General features: G+C 45.7%; 1 protein-coding gene across 3 annotated transcripts in view; it reads left to right on the plus strand.

Moving 5' to 3' along the window:
* The window catches only part of ARHGAP42 (Rho GTPase activating protein 42), a 308,234-nt gene that overhangs the window by 12,236 nt on the left and 282,347 nt on the right, over positions 1–13,651 (plus strand). The gene's annotated exons all lie outside the window — the stretch shown is intronic.

The raw sequence follows: 13,651 nt of genomic DNA on the forward strand, positions 1-13,651 counted from the left end.
CCTTGCTAACTGCAAATCCAGTTGTGCTTTGGCCTTCCTGATTACACCCCTACATGCTCGAGCAATATTTTTTATACTTCTCCCTAGTCATCTGTCCAAGTTTCCACTTCTTGTAAGCTTCCATTTTGTGTTTAAGCTCACCAAAGATTTCTCTGTTAAGCCAAGCTGGTTGCCTGCTATATTTGCTATTCTTTCTGCATATCGGGATGGGTCACCTGGTGCAGGACTTCATCTTGGGATGTCAGTATTTTTCCACTGACTGGCGTGGGAACCAAGCTTTGAAACAAAGGGTTTCCACCATATGCAAAAGCTATATAAGGCAGGGGAGTGATGTCATCGTGATTCTTCAGTGACTCTGCACCAAGAAGACTCCTGGAAACACCTGAGGAACAAAGACTGAACTGGGGGAAGTGCTGGACCCAGGCTAAAGGGATTTTTAGCCTGTGAATGGAACACCTGGGGATTCCAAGCTGTAAGTAAGTGCAGCTTGTCCCTTAAGAATCTGCAGCCTGCTTGTATCATCTCTTTGTGTGAGAATCTGCTATTCATATCCAATTTATTTAGAATATTAAGCTTAGTTTGTGTTTTTTTTTGTTTGCTAGGTAATCTGCTTTGAGCTGTTTGCTATCACTTAAAATCTATCTTTTGTATTTAATAAATTTGTTTTTGCTTTATCTAAAACCATTGTTTGGGAATCATAACTCAGGGGGAGAAAGCGGTTGCATATTCCTCTCCACATTGAGGGAGGGGGCGAATTTTATGAGCTTACATTCTACAGTTCCCTGTGCAATGCAAGACAGTATCATTTTGGGTTTATACTCCTGAGGGGGTGCATGCCTTAGGAACTGGGAGGTGCCCTAGCTGAAGCTTTCTCTGGTTAAAGAGCCTGCCTGCATGTACTGCAGCTAGGTGTGCCTCTACCTGTACGTATGCTGGTGAAGGTGCAGGCTGAAGCCTGGAGGGCTTGGCAATACAGTGTCAGAGAGAATCCAGGCTGGTGGGTCGGGGGGTGTCAAGGTTCCTCCCCCACTCTGAACTCTAGGGTACAGATGTGGGGACCTGCATGAAAAAAACCTCCTAAGCTTATCTTTACCAGCTTAGGTCAAAACTTCCCCAAGGTACAAAATATTCCACCCTTTGTCCTTGGATTGGCCGCTACCACCACCAAACAAATACTGGTTACTGGGGAAGAGCTGTTTGGACACGTCTTTCCCCCCAAAATACTTCCCAAAACCTTGCACCCCACTTCCTGGACAAGGTTTGGTAAAAAGCCTCACCAATTTGCCTAGGTGACTACAGACCCAGACCCTTGGATCTTAAGAACAATGAACAATCCTCCCAACACTTGCACCCCCCCTTTCCAGGGAAATGTTGGATAAAAAGCCTCACCAATTTGCATAGGTGACCACAGACCCAAACCCTTGGATCTGAGAACAATGAAAAAGCATTCAGTTTTCTTACAAGAAGACTTTTAATAGAAATAGAAGTAAATAGAAATAAAAAAAATCCCCCCTGTAAAATCAGGATAGTAAATACTTTACAGGGTAATTAGATTCAAAACATAGAGAACCCCTCTAGGCAAAACCTTAAGTTACAAAAAAGATACACAGACAGAAATAGTTATTCTATTCAGCACAATTCTTTTCTCAGCCATTTAAAGAAATCATAATCTAACACGTACCTAGCTAGATTACTTACTAAAAGTTCTAAGGCTTCATTCCTGGTCTATCCCCGGCAAAGACAAAATATAGACAGACACACATACCCTTTGTTTCTCTCCCTCCTCCCAGCTTTTGAAATTATCTTGTCTCCTCATTGGTCATTTTGGTCAGGTGCCAGCGAGGTTACCTTTAGCTTCTTAACCCTTTACAGGTGAGAGGAGATTTCCTCTGGCCAGGAGGGATTTTACAGGGGTTTACCCTTCCCTTTATATTTATGACACGCCCCCCAAATCTCAGCTAGGGTGAAACACTGGCTGGGATTTCTTCCTGGAGCTCTAGGAAAAACAGAGTTAATAAGACACATGCATCTCTAAATATACTACCAAGTACATAAAGACTAACAATATTTTCTACATCTCAAGGACGATTTTAACCAGTTGATTCTGGGAAACTTTCACGGGAGAGTGCATCAGCCACTTTGTTAGAAGCTCCTGAGATGTGTTGGATGTCAAAATCAAAATCTTGGAGAGCTAAACTCCACCGAAGAAGTTTTTTGCTATTTTCTTTGACCGTGTGAAGCCACTTCAGTGCAGCATGGTCGGTTTGCAGGTGGAAACGCCGTCCCCAAACATATGGGCGTAGCTTTTCCAGAGCGTAGACAATGGCGTAACATTCTTTTTCAGTGACTGACCAGTGGCTTTCCCTCTCAGACAGTTTTTTGCTGAGAAACACTACAGGGTGGAATTCTTGATCAGGTCCTTTCTGCATTAAAACTGCTCCCACACCACGCTCGGACGCATCTGTGGTTACTAGGAACGGTTTGTCAAAGTCTGGGGCCCTTAGTACAGGGTCAGACATGAGTGTCGCTTTAAGCTTGTTAAAGGCCTTCTGACACTTTTCGGTCCACTGAACCGCATTTGGCTGTTTCTTTTTGGTTAGGTCTGTCAGTGGGGCGGCGATTTGGCTGTAGTGCGGTACAAATCGTCGGTAATAACCGGCCAAGCCTAAGAAGGATTGAACCTGTTTCTTTGACTTTGGGACAGGCCACTTTTGGATAGCATCCACTTTGGCCTGTAGGGGGCTGATAGTTCCTTGACCTACCTGGTGTCCAAGGTAAGTCACTCTGTTTAGGCCTATTTGACACTTCTTAGCCTTAACAGTTAGTCCTGCCTCCCTTATGCGCTCAAGGACTTTTTGTAGATGTTCCAGGTGGTCTGCCCAGGAATCCGAAAATATGGCCACATCGTCAAGGTAGGCGACTGCATATTCTCCTAATCCTGCTAGGAGACCATCTACAAGTCTTTGGAAGGTGGCGGGTGCATTTCGCAGCCCGAAAGGGAGTACATTAAATTCATACAGCCCGAGATGTGTGGTGAAGGCTGACCTTTCCTTGGCAGATTCATCTAGCGGTACCTGCCAGTACCCCTTGGTTAAGTCCAAGGTAGAGATGAACTGGGCCCGTCCCAGTTTCTCTAATAGTTCATCTGTGCGTGGCATTGGATAGTTGTCTGGGCGAGTTACAGCATTTAGCTTACGGTAGTCCACGCAAAAACGTATTTCCCCATCTGGTTTGGGAACTAGAACCACTGGAGATGCCCATGCACTTTCAGAGGGGCGGATTACACCCATCTGTAACATATCCCGGATCTCCCGTTCTATAGCAGTTCTAGCTTGAGGAGACACCCGGTAAGGTTGGACTCTAATTGGGCGAGCATTACCTGTGTCAATGGAGTGATATGCCCGTTCAGTCAGTCCTGGGGTGGCTGAGAACGTTGGCGCGTAGCTAGTGCACAGCTCCTGGATCTGCTGTCGCTGCATACGCCCAAGGGTCATGGAGAGGTTCACCTCTTCCACACCACCAGCACATTTCCCTTCGTAGTAGACACCTTCAGGCCACTCAGCGTCGTCTCCTCCCTGGGCTGTAAACTGACAAACCTTTAATTCTCTGGAATAAAAGGGCTTTAGAGAATTAATATGGTACACCTTAGGCTTTCGGTTGGAGGTGGGGAATGCTATGAGATAATTAACAGCTCCCAGGCGCTCCTGGACCGTGAATGGCCCTTCCCACGATGCTTCCATTTTATGGGCCTGGAGCGCCTTTAAGACCATGACCTGGTCCCCTACTTTGAAGGAACGCTCTCTGGCATGTTTATCATACCAGGCTTTTTGCTCTTTTTGAGCATCCTGTAAGTTTTCTTTAGCAAGGGCTAAAGAGGTTCGGAGGGTGTTTTGTAGGTTGGTTACAAAGTCCAGAATGTTAGTTCCTGGAGAAGGTGTAAATCCCTCCCATTGCTGCTTCACCAACTGCAATGGCCCCTTAACCTCACGGCCATATACAAGTTCAAATGGGGAAAACCCTAAACTGGGGTGTGGTACAGCTCTGTAGGCAAAGAGCAACTGCTGCAACACTAGGTCCCAATCATTGGAGTGCTCATTTACGAATTTACGTATCATGGCCCCCAAAGTTCCATTAAACTTCTCCACCATGCCATTTGTTTGATGGTGGTAAGGAGTGGCAACCAAGTGATTTACCCCATGAGCTTCCCAAAGGTTTTTCATAGTTCCTGCCAGGAAATTGGTCCCTGCATCTGTGAGGATGTCGGAGGGCCAACCTACCCTGGCAAAAATGTCTGCTAGTGCCTGGCACACACTTTTAGCCCTGGTGTTGCTTAGAGCTACTGCTTCCGGCCATCGGGTGGCAAAATCCATGAAAGTCAGTATGTACTGCTTTCCTCTGGGTGTCTTTTTCGGAAAAGGACCCAGAATATCCACAGCTACTCGCTGAAATGGAACTTCAATGATGGGGAGTGGCTGGAGAGGGGCTTTGACCTGGTCTTGGGGCTTTCCCACTCTTTGGCACACCTCACAAGACTGGACATAGGTAGAAACATCCTTGCCCATTCCCTCCCAGTGGAATGACCCCCCCAAACGGTCTTTGGTCCTGTTCACCCCAGCATGGCCACTAGGGTGATCATGGGCTAAGCTCAAGAGCTTGGCCCGGTATTTAGTTGGAACTACCAACTGTCTCTGAGGATGCCAGTCTTCCTGGTGTCCACCAGAAAGAGTTTCCTTGTATAAAAGTCCTCTTTCTACAACAAACCTGGATCGATTAGAAGAGCTGAGAGGCGGTGGGTGGCTCCGTGCCGCCGTCCAAGCTCTCTGGAGGCTTTCATCTGCTTCCTGTTCGGTCTGGAACTGTTCCCTTGATGCTGGAGACATCAGTTCCTTATTGGATTGTGGACCTAGGCTTGGTCCCTCTGGAAGCGATATAGGGGATGGGGCTGTTTCTGTTGACTGTGAACCGCTCTCCGCTGGTGAACTATGTTGGGATTCAGGCTCCGGCTGAGCCTCTTGTGTCGGGTTATCGGCTGCTGTCGGTTCAGGGTCGGTGGGGCCCTCTGGTGTTGAGGTTGCAAGTACTGGATTCAGTGCTGGCAATGGGTCTGGTGTTGGTTGTTCGGCTGGTTCCGGTTCTGGGACTGGTTCCGTCTGGGTCTCTGGGACTGGATCCACTACTGCTGTTGCAGACATTGGTCTGGGGTCCGGATCCATCACCTCTGACCGGGTCCTGATAGAAGTTTCCGGAACAGAGCTAGGCCTCACGGCTTGGTTAGCCTGGCTGCGGGTGACCGTTCCCACCCTCTTGGCCTGCTTCACATGATTGGCCAAGTCTTCCCCCAACAGCATGGGGATGGGATAATCATCATAGACTGCAAAAGTCCACGTTCCGGACCAGCCCTTGTACTGGACAGGCAACTTGGCTGTAGGCAAATCGAAAGAGTTGGACTTGAAGGGTTGAATCGTCACTTGGATCTCTGGGTTGATTAAACTGGGGTCCACTAAGGAAGCATGGATAGCTGACACTTGTGCTCCGGTGTCCCTCCACGCGGTGACCTTCTTCCCGCCCACACTCACAGTTTCCCTCCGCTCCAAGGGTATCTGGGAGGTATCTGGGCCTGAGGACCTCTGGTGCGATTCCGGTGCAATGAACTGTAATCTGTTGGGGTTCTTGGGGCAGTTGGCCTTTACATGCCCCAGCTCGTTACATTTAAAACATCGTCCAGCTGACTGGTCACTGGGGCGAGGAGGGTTGCTGGAGAACGGGGTGGAGGGACGATAAGGGGTCTGGAGGGTTCTTTGGGAGGTAGGTGGGGCTTTGGGCGGCCCCCGGTAATAGGGTGTGGTCTGGGGTTGTCCCTTCTGGTCTCCGCTCCAACTGCGACCAGTTTTCTTCTTCTCTGCCACCTCCACCCATCTGGCTCCAATCTCTCCTGCCTCGATTACAGTTTTGGGCTTCCCATCTAGGATGTATCTTTCTATTTCCTCAGGAACACCCTCTAAGAATTGTTCCATTTGCATTAGGAAGGGCAAATTTACTGGAGATTCAACACTTGCTCCGGATATCCAGGCCTCCCAATGCTTCACAATGTGGTAGGCATGTCGGGTAAATGACACATCTGGTTTCCACCTTAGGGCTCTGAACCTCCGACGAGACTGCTCGGGTGTTATCCCCATTCTGACTCTCGCCTTGGATTTAAACAGTTCATACTTGTTCATGTGTTCTTTAGGCATTTCAGCTGCCACCTCAGCTAAGGGTCCACTGAGCTGCGGCCTCAGCTCTACCATGTATTGGTCAGTAGAGATGTTGTACCCAAGGCAGGCCCTTTCGAAGTTTTCTAGGAAGGCCTCAGTATCATCGCCTGCTTTGTAGGTGGGGAACTTTCTGGGATGGGAAGTGGTACTTGGAGAAGGATAGCTAGGGTTTGTTGGGATATTCTCCTGAGCCTTTATCTTCTCTATCTCCTCCACATACTTCCTCTCTTTTTCCTTCTCCTCCAGTTCTTTGTCCCTTGCTTCCATAGCTCTCCTGTGAGCAGCCGCTTGGTGTTGTTCTGCCTCTTTCGCTGCCTCTTTCGCTGCCTCCCTTTCTTGTTCCTTCTCCTCCTTCTTCAGCCGCATGAGTTCTATCTGTCTTTCATGTTCCCTTTGTCTTTCCTCAGCCTGAAATCTGGCTAATTCCAGCCGTAGTCGAGCCGCAGATATTGTCATTCTAACCTCTCTGTTTTTAACTAACTTTACACCCGAGGTTTAGAAATAAACAAAAAAAAACTTGGCTGTAAAATTTTGCTGTGCTGGAATAGAATACCTATTCTCTGATAGTGATTGTCAGCCTACAAAAAAAAAAAAAAAAAAAAAACAATTCCCTTGTCTCTGCTCTGGGCCCAAATCAAAGCAAAAACTTCCAGCTACTTTGAAACCTGTTTACCCAGCCCAAAGAAAAACCAAGTTTCCTTTTTAAACTTGTGCTCCTTGTAAAAAATCAAAATCCAAAAAAAAAAAACCTTTGCCACTTTTGTCTCCAGGCAAATGGGTAGAACACCCCCCCTTCTACTTACTTTTAGGGAAAAAAAAAACTCTGGGTTGGAAGACTGTGAATTTCCCTGCAGGAGTTAAGTACCCTGCCTCCAGGCAAAGAAAACCTGCAATTCACAAAGATAATCCCCTTTTGTCTCTGCTTGGCCACAAAGCAGAGAAAAAAAAAACAAGCTGCTTTCAGTTTCAGCTGCTTCTGGACTTCCTTTTTAAAAATCTGTATTTCTAGTTCAACAAAATCTCAACTGGATCTCAAAATGATTTCAGGTTAATCCCACCACTCTGCCACCATGTCAAGGTTCCTCCCCCACTCTGAACTCTAGGGTACAGATGTGGGGACCTGCATGAAAAAAACCTCCTAAGCTTATCTTTACCAGCTTAGGTCAAAACTTCCCCAAGGTACAAAATATTCCACCCTTTGTCCTTGGATTGGCCGCTACCACCACCAAACAAATACTGGTTACTGGGGAAGAGCTGTTTGGACACGTCTTTCCCCCCAAAATACTTCCCAAAACCTTGCACCCCACTTCCTGGACAAGGTTTGGTAAAAAGCCTCACCAATTTGCCTAGGTGACTACAGACCCAGACCCTTGGATCTTAAGAACAATGAACAATCCTCCCAACACTTGCACCCCCCCTTTCCAGGGAAATGTTGGATAAAAAGCCTCACCAATTTGCATAGGTGACCACAGACCCAAACCCTTGGATCTGAGAACAATGAAAAAGCATTCAGTTTTCTTACAAGAAGACTTTTAATAGAAATAGAAGTAAATAGAAATAAAAAAAATCCCCCCTGTAAAATCAGGATAGTAAATACTTTACAGGGTAATTAGATTCAAAACATAGAGAACCCCTCTAGGCAAAACCTTAAGTTACAAAAAAGATACACAGACAGAAATAGTTATTCTATTCAGCACAATTCTTTTCTCAGCCATTTAAAGAAATCATAATCTAACACGTACCTAGCTAGATTACTTACTAAAAGTTCTAAGGCTTCATTCCTGGTCTATCCCCGGCAAAGACAAAATATAGACAGACACACATACCCTTTGTTTCTCTCCCTCCTCCCAGCTTTTGAAATTATCTTGTCTCCTCATTGGTCATTTTGGTCAGGTGCCAGCGAGGTTACCTTTAGCTTCTTAACCCTTTACAGGTGAGAGGAGATTTCCTCTGGCCAGGAGGGATTTTACAGGGGTTTACCCTTCCCTTTATATTTATGACAGGGGGCTTTGCAGTACCCCAGTTCCAGGTGGCACCCCATCACAATCCCCGATTATGCCCCCGCACTGCGGTCCCACAACCTGTTTGCTCCTTTCTGTGCCCCCCTCCGCCCACTGTGGCTTCAAGACTGGAGAAGCTCTGTCCCAACGCCATGGCCCCAGGCTGCAGCCGGGAGTGAGAGCTCCCAGAGGCTGCGGTAGTTAGCAAGAATGTCCCGGGCCCACAGCGCGTGTCCGGGTGCTGGGGCTTTCCCCACCACCGCCCGCGCTTCTGCGGGAGACCAGTGTCGGGGCTCTGGGGCTTCTCCTGGAGGGTGGAGTTGGGCGCTGGGGGCTTCCCCTGTCGCCCCATGGCTTCTGCCAGGGATGGAGTTGTAGGGGGGCTTCCCATGGGCGGCACGTCACATAGGCTGGGGAAGGCTGTGCCTCCCCGAACAGCCTGGTGTGGCCCCGCTCACGCTCCTCCACAAAGCCCTGCTTGCCCTTTCCCCTTGGCCCCAGCCCAGGCAGGCTGCTCCTCTTCGAAAAACGTGCTGGGACTGGAACTAGGCAGCTGGGAGTTGGGGTGTCTGGGACCATCCAGCGCTGGGGCTGTGCTGCCCAGTGCTGTGGGGGGGGGGGTGGAGGCACTGGGGCTCCCCACCCTGTGCTTGGGGGGGCCATGTGCCACCTGCCCGCCTTATGTTTGGGGGCCTGGGGTCTGTGCACCACTTGCCCGCTCTACACTGCGGGTCCTTGGGTTGGGGAAGGGGAGTAGGCCCAGCTGGGGGCTAGCCTCCCCCAGCTGGTGTTTCACCCACGCCCCATGTGGCTTCCCCTGCTGCCCTGTGCTGGGGAGCAGGGTCGGGGGCTTCCACCACCTTCCTGCCCATCTGGTGGTCGGGCAACGGATTCCCCCCCTCCCCCCCCCCCCCCCCCCCCCCCCCCCAGTTGGCCAGGGCCCCTGGGCACAGGCTCTGTTGGCCCCAGTGGCTAATCCACCACTGCATGGAGAACACCAGTTCCAGCAGGCAGTGATTCAACTTGAGTAGCATGTCATCTGACTGGATCAAGATGAAGCATTGTGTGCTGGGCCCTGGGGTCGCTGCAGGCTTCAAGTCTGCTAAAGATGAGAGAACTGCATTACAGATTGCACTTACGCTATGGTGGGTTTCTTTATGCTTAAACTGGTAAATTGCCGTTCTTTTAAGAGTCTGCAATTCTGCAGTTGCATGATTTTAGGTGTAGTACCAAAGGAGTAACTTTAGAGCTCAAATGCCAAGGTGCTAAGTGCGGTGTAAGAATCTATGTAGTCGAAGAAGCAAAACAGTTTATTGTAACTTGAAAAAAACAAACGTGAATCTGTATCAGAGGGGTAGCCGTGTTAGTCTGGATAGCGGCAAAGAGTCCTGTGGCACCTTATAGACTAACAGACGTATTGGGGCATAAGCTTTCGTGGGTAAGTACCCACTTCGTCGGATGCAACCAAATGTGAATATGGTTTCTTTAATCAGGAACTTCAACCATTTAATATTTAAAATTACTTCTTCAAAGGTCAGTTTAATCTGATTCTTAATGATCCTATTTCTTTTCCTGCTATGTGCTTCATTTGATATGAATAGGATAAATGCATTCTATTAATAAGAAACTGGCTATTTTGTAAGTATCATCTTTATTACAATGAAAAATGTGACTCTTTGGTCACTGAATTTCATAGAATCGTAGGACTGGAAGGGACTTTGAGAGGTCTTCTAGTCCAGTCCCCTGCACTCAAGGCAGGACTAAGTATTGTCTAGACCACCATGACAGGTGTTTGTCTAACCTGCTCTTAAAAATCTCCAATGATGGAGATTCTACAGCCTCCTTAGGCAATTTATTCTGGTGCTTAACTACCCCGACAGGAAGTTTTTCGTAATGTCCAACCTAAACCGCCCTTGATGCAATTTAAGTCCACTGCTTCTTGTCCTATCCTCAGAGGTTAAGAAGAACAATTTTTCTCTCTCCTCCCTGTAACAACCTTTTATGTTATCATGTCCCCCCTCCGTCTTCTCTTTTCCAGAGTAAACAAACCCACTTTTTTCAGTCTTTCCTCATAGGTCATCTTTTCTAGACCTTTAACAATTTTTGTTGCTCTTCTCTGGACTTTCTCCAGTTTGTCCACATCTTTCCTGAATTGTAGCACCCAGAACTGGACACAATACTCCAGTTGAGGCCTGATCAGTGTGGAGTAGAGCAGAAGAATTACTTTTTGTTTCTTGTTTACAACCTTCCTGTTAATTCATCCGAGAAGGATGTTTGCTTTTTTTGCAACAGCGTTACAATGTTGACTCATATTTAGGTTGTGATCCACTATAATCCCCAGATCCCTTTCAGCAGCACTCTTTCCTAGGCAGTTATTTCTCATTTTGTATGACTGCAACTGATTGTTCCTTCCTCAGTGGAGAACTTTGCATTTGTCCTTATTGAATTTCATCCTGTTTACGTCAAACCATTTCGAGTTTTAATCCTATTCTCCAAAGTACTTGCAAACCCTCCCAGCATGGTGTCATCTGCAGACTTTATAAGTGTACTCTCTATGCCGTTATCTAAATCACTGATGAAGATATTGAACAGAACCAGATCCATAACTGATCCCTGTGGGACCCCATTGATATACCTTTCCAGCTTTACCATGAACTACTGATACCTGGTTGAAAAACCGTTCCCAGAGAGTAGTTATGCATCCATCTCATAGTAGCTCCATCTAGGTTGTATTTCCCTAGTTTGTTTATGAGACGGTCATGTGATACAGTGTCAAAAGTAGGGCTGTCAAATGATTTAAAAAAGTTAATCACAATCGCAAGATTAAACAAAAGTTGCAATTAACCACAGTTTTAATAGTACTGTTACAATAATAGAATACCAATTTAAATGTATTATAAATATTTTGGATTTTCTGCATTTACAAATATATTGATTTCAGTTACAACACAAAGTGTACAGTGTTCACTTCATATTTTTATTACAAATATTTACACTGTAAAAAGGTAAAAGAAATAGTAGTTTTCAATTCACCTCTGACAAGTACTGTAGTGCAACTTCTTTATTGTGAAAGTGCAACTTACAAGTGTAGAATTTTTTTTTCACATAACTGTACTCAAAAACAAAACAATGTAAAACTTTAGAGACTACAAGTCAAAGCATTAAGTGGCATATGAATGTTTAGCATATCTGACATGTAAATATCTTGTAATGCCAGTTGCAACAGTACCATGCGGACATCTGTTCTCACTTTCAGGTGGCATTTAAATAAACGGACAACATTAGCACCCATAAATGTAAACCAACTTGTTTGTCTTGGATGAACAAGAAGTAGGACTGAGTGGACTTGTACTTCTACTTTGTCCTCTAAAGAACAGGTTTATCTCCATCAAGAATACAGGGGAAATTTCTATCCATTGAAATAATTGGTAAAACAGTGTTTTGCCTTGCTCTTTAAAGTTGTATAGAAAAGTAACACACTGATACGATAAGAAGACAATCCACTTTCAGAAATTAGATATTCAGATGTGAAAAAATATATTGATTAGCAAAAAGAAAATATAGCCGTTACCTGTACAAGTTCGGGTTTTATCATCATCATTTTTGGGGGAAGAAAACCATTTCATTGCATTTAAGGCCAGAAGGGACCATAGTGGATGATCTCCAGATAAATCAGTGAAACCATAAGTGGAGTTTCAGAGTAGCAGCTGTATTAGTCTGTATTCGCAAAAAGAAAAGGAGTACTAGTGGCACCGTAGAGACTATTAGTTAAACCTTAGATAAACCTTGAATCATCTCCGTTTTTATATTGCAGAATTATTTCTCCATAAAAATAAGACTTATTAGTTTCTGTAGAATATGGAAGACAAACTTTCAATGTTAAAGAGACCATGTGTTTTCAGGCTTCTTTCAGCTAGTACAGCTAGACTTGGATAGAGGTAATTTCTGATAAATGAGCAGCACAGACAGTACTAAGTGAGTTTCTGCCTTTGGCTACACTATTGTGATATCATTATGGGCTAGATTCTACCACAGTTTTACTGAGTAGTATCTTTCTCAGTAAGGAGTATTACTACTATCAGTGGTACTAATCAGAGCAAGGTACTAGTCAGCATAAAGATGATAGAACCAGACTCTGTATAAAGGAGGCAGCTTTGTTTTCTTGATTGGTCAGGTGTGGTTTTAAATTGCAATACTAGCCATGCCAGTATAGTTAAGGTTGCAAATCGCACTTTGTTAAAATATCACTTCTTCATTTTCACACACATACATTTTGGGCTAAACTTTTCCATAATTAGTTTTTGGTGATAAAATTGGTAATATTTGAGCAAAGCCCCTCCAGTCATTAAATGAGTTATAGAAACATGTGGGTGAGTGAGGAGGATGACCTACAGTTTGAGTAGATTTTTCTTTAAACTTCTCTTGAACATGATTGTCAAAAAGTAAAGTTTAAAAGTTGAATTTTGGTCCTGGAATAGTGCCTTTGCTTGGCTTGGGAGTGGGTGGGGGGAAGAATGTATTGTAGATCCAAGTTGGGAGGTGAGCACTTAAAGACCGATGCCCTGTATGTTCAATTTGATAAGTAGGAAATTCAATCCTCCAGCCCACTTATTATTCCCCTAACTGGATGGTGTGTTTTAATGTTTAAAGTGGTCGAAGGCCTTAGGTTATATTTGAAATACTTTTTACTTTGCTATTTTTAAACCAGTTAGGGTCTGGAGAGCTGGCCATAGGTTTTGGAGACTCCTGTGCTGCTGTAGGGACTCTTAAACTGTGCCCTTTTAAAGGTATGTTTGTGTAATAATGTGAATAGCCTGCAATGCTAATTGATTCTGGGCACCCGTTAGCTGAAGAGTTTCTGTTAAAGCTAATGAGTATGTAGTTTATTTTCTGTGGTCCAGGTTGACAAAGGCAAACCCATGTAGGGGGGAAGAAACTCCCAGGTTCACATTGTAGAACTTCCATCACATTGTTGTATGGGATGTGGCCTCTCTTCCTTTCCCACCTCAAAGCAGTGGCTCTTGGAGGCTGTCCGCTTGAGACCCAAGGGTACTATGCAGGGGCCCTGTGTCTATATGCTGTCGTCTTGCTTCTCTGGCTCTGTTGCATCCCCTGTTGGTAATGCTGTAACGGAGCTATCCTCTGCCCCAGGAATCCTCTGTAGGTGGAGAAAGAGGGTGTGCCAAGGTTAACACAAACGGAGACCCTTAACTTTTCAGGTTTTCTACTGTCTTCCAGGTAGTATGTAGCATCCCTGTCTGGGGACGACTTGCCCCTCCTCAGGTGCTGATCTGCTTTTGCAGGGACAAGTGAGGAACAATGCTTCCCCCCTTTCTAACTGCCTTCCCTCTTTCCTCTCTGCCAGTTTTTCATCCCCTTTTTGACTGGAGAGGACAA

This window comes from Chelonia mydas, chromosome 1 (genome assembly GCF_015237465.2).
Source record: "Chelonia mydas isolate rCheMyd1 chromosome 1, rCheMyd1.pri.v2, whole genome shotgun sequence".
NCBI lineage: Eukaryota > Metazoa > Chordata > Testudines > Cheloniidae > Chelonia > Chelonia mydas.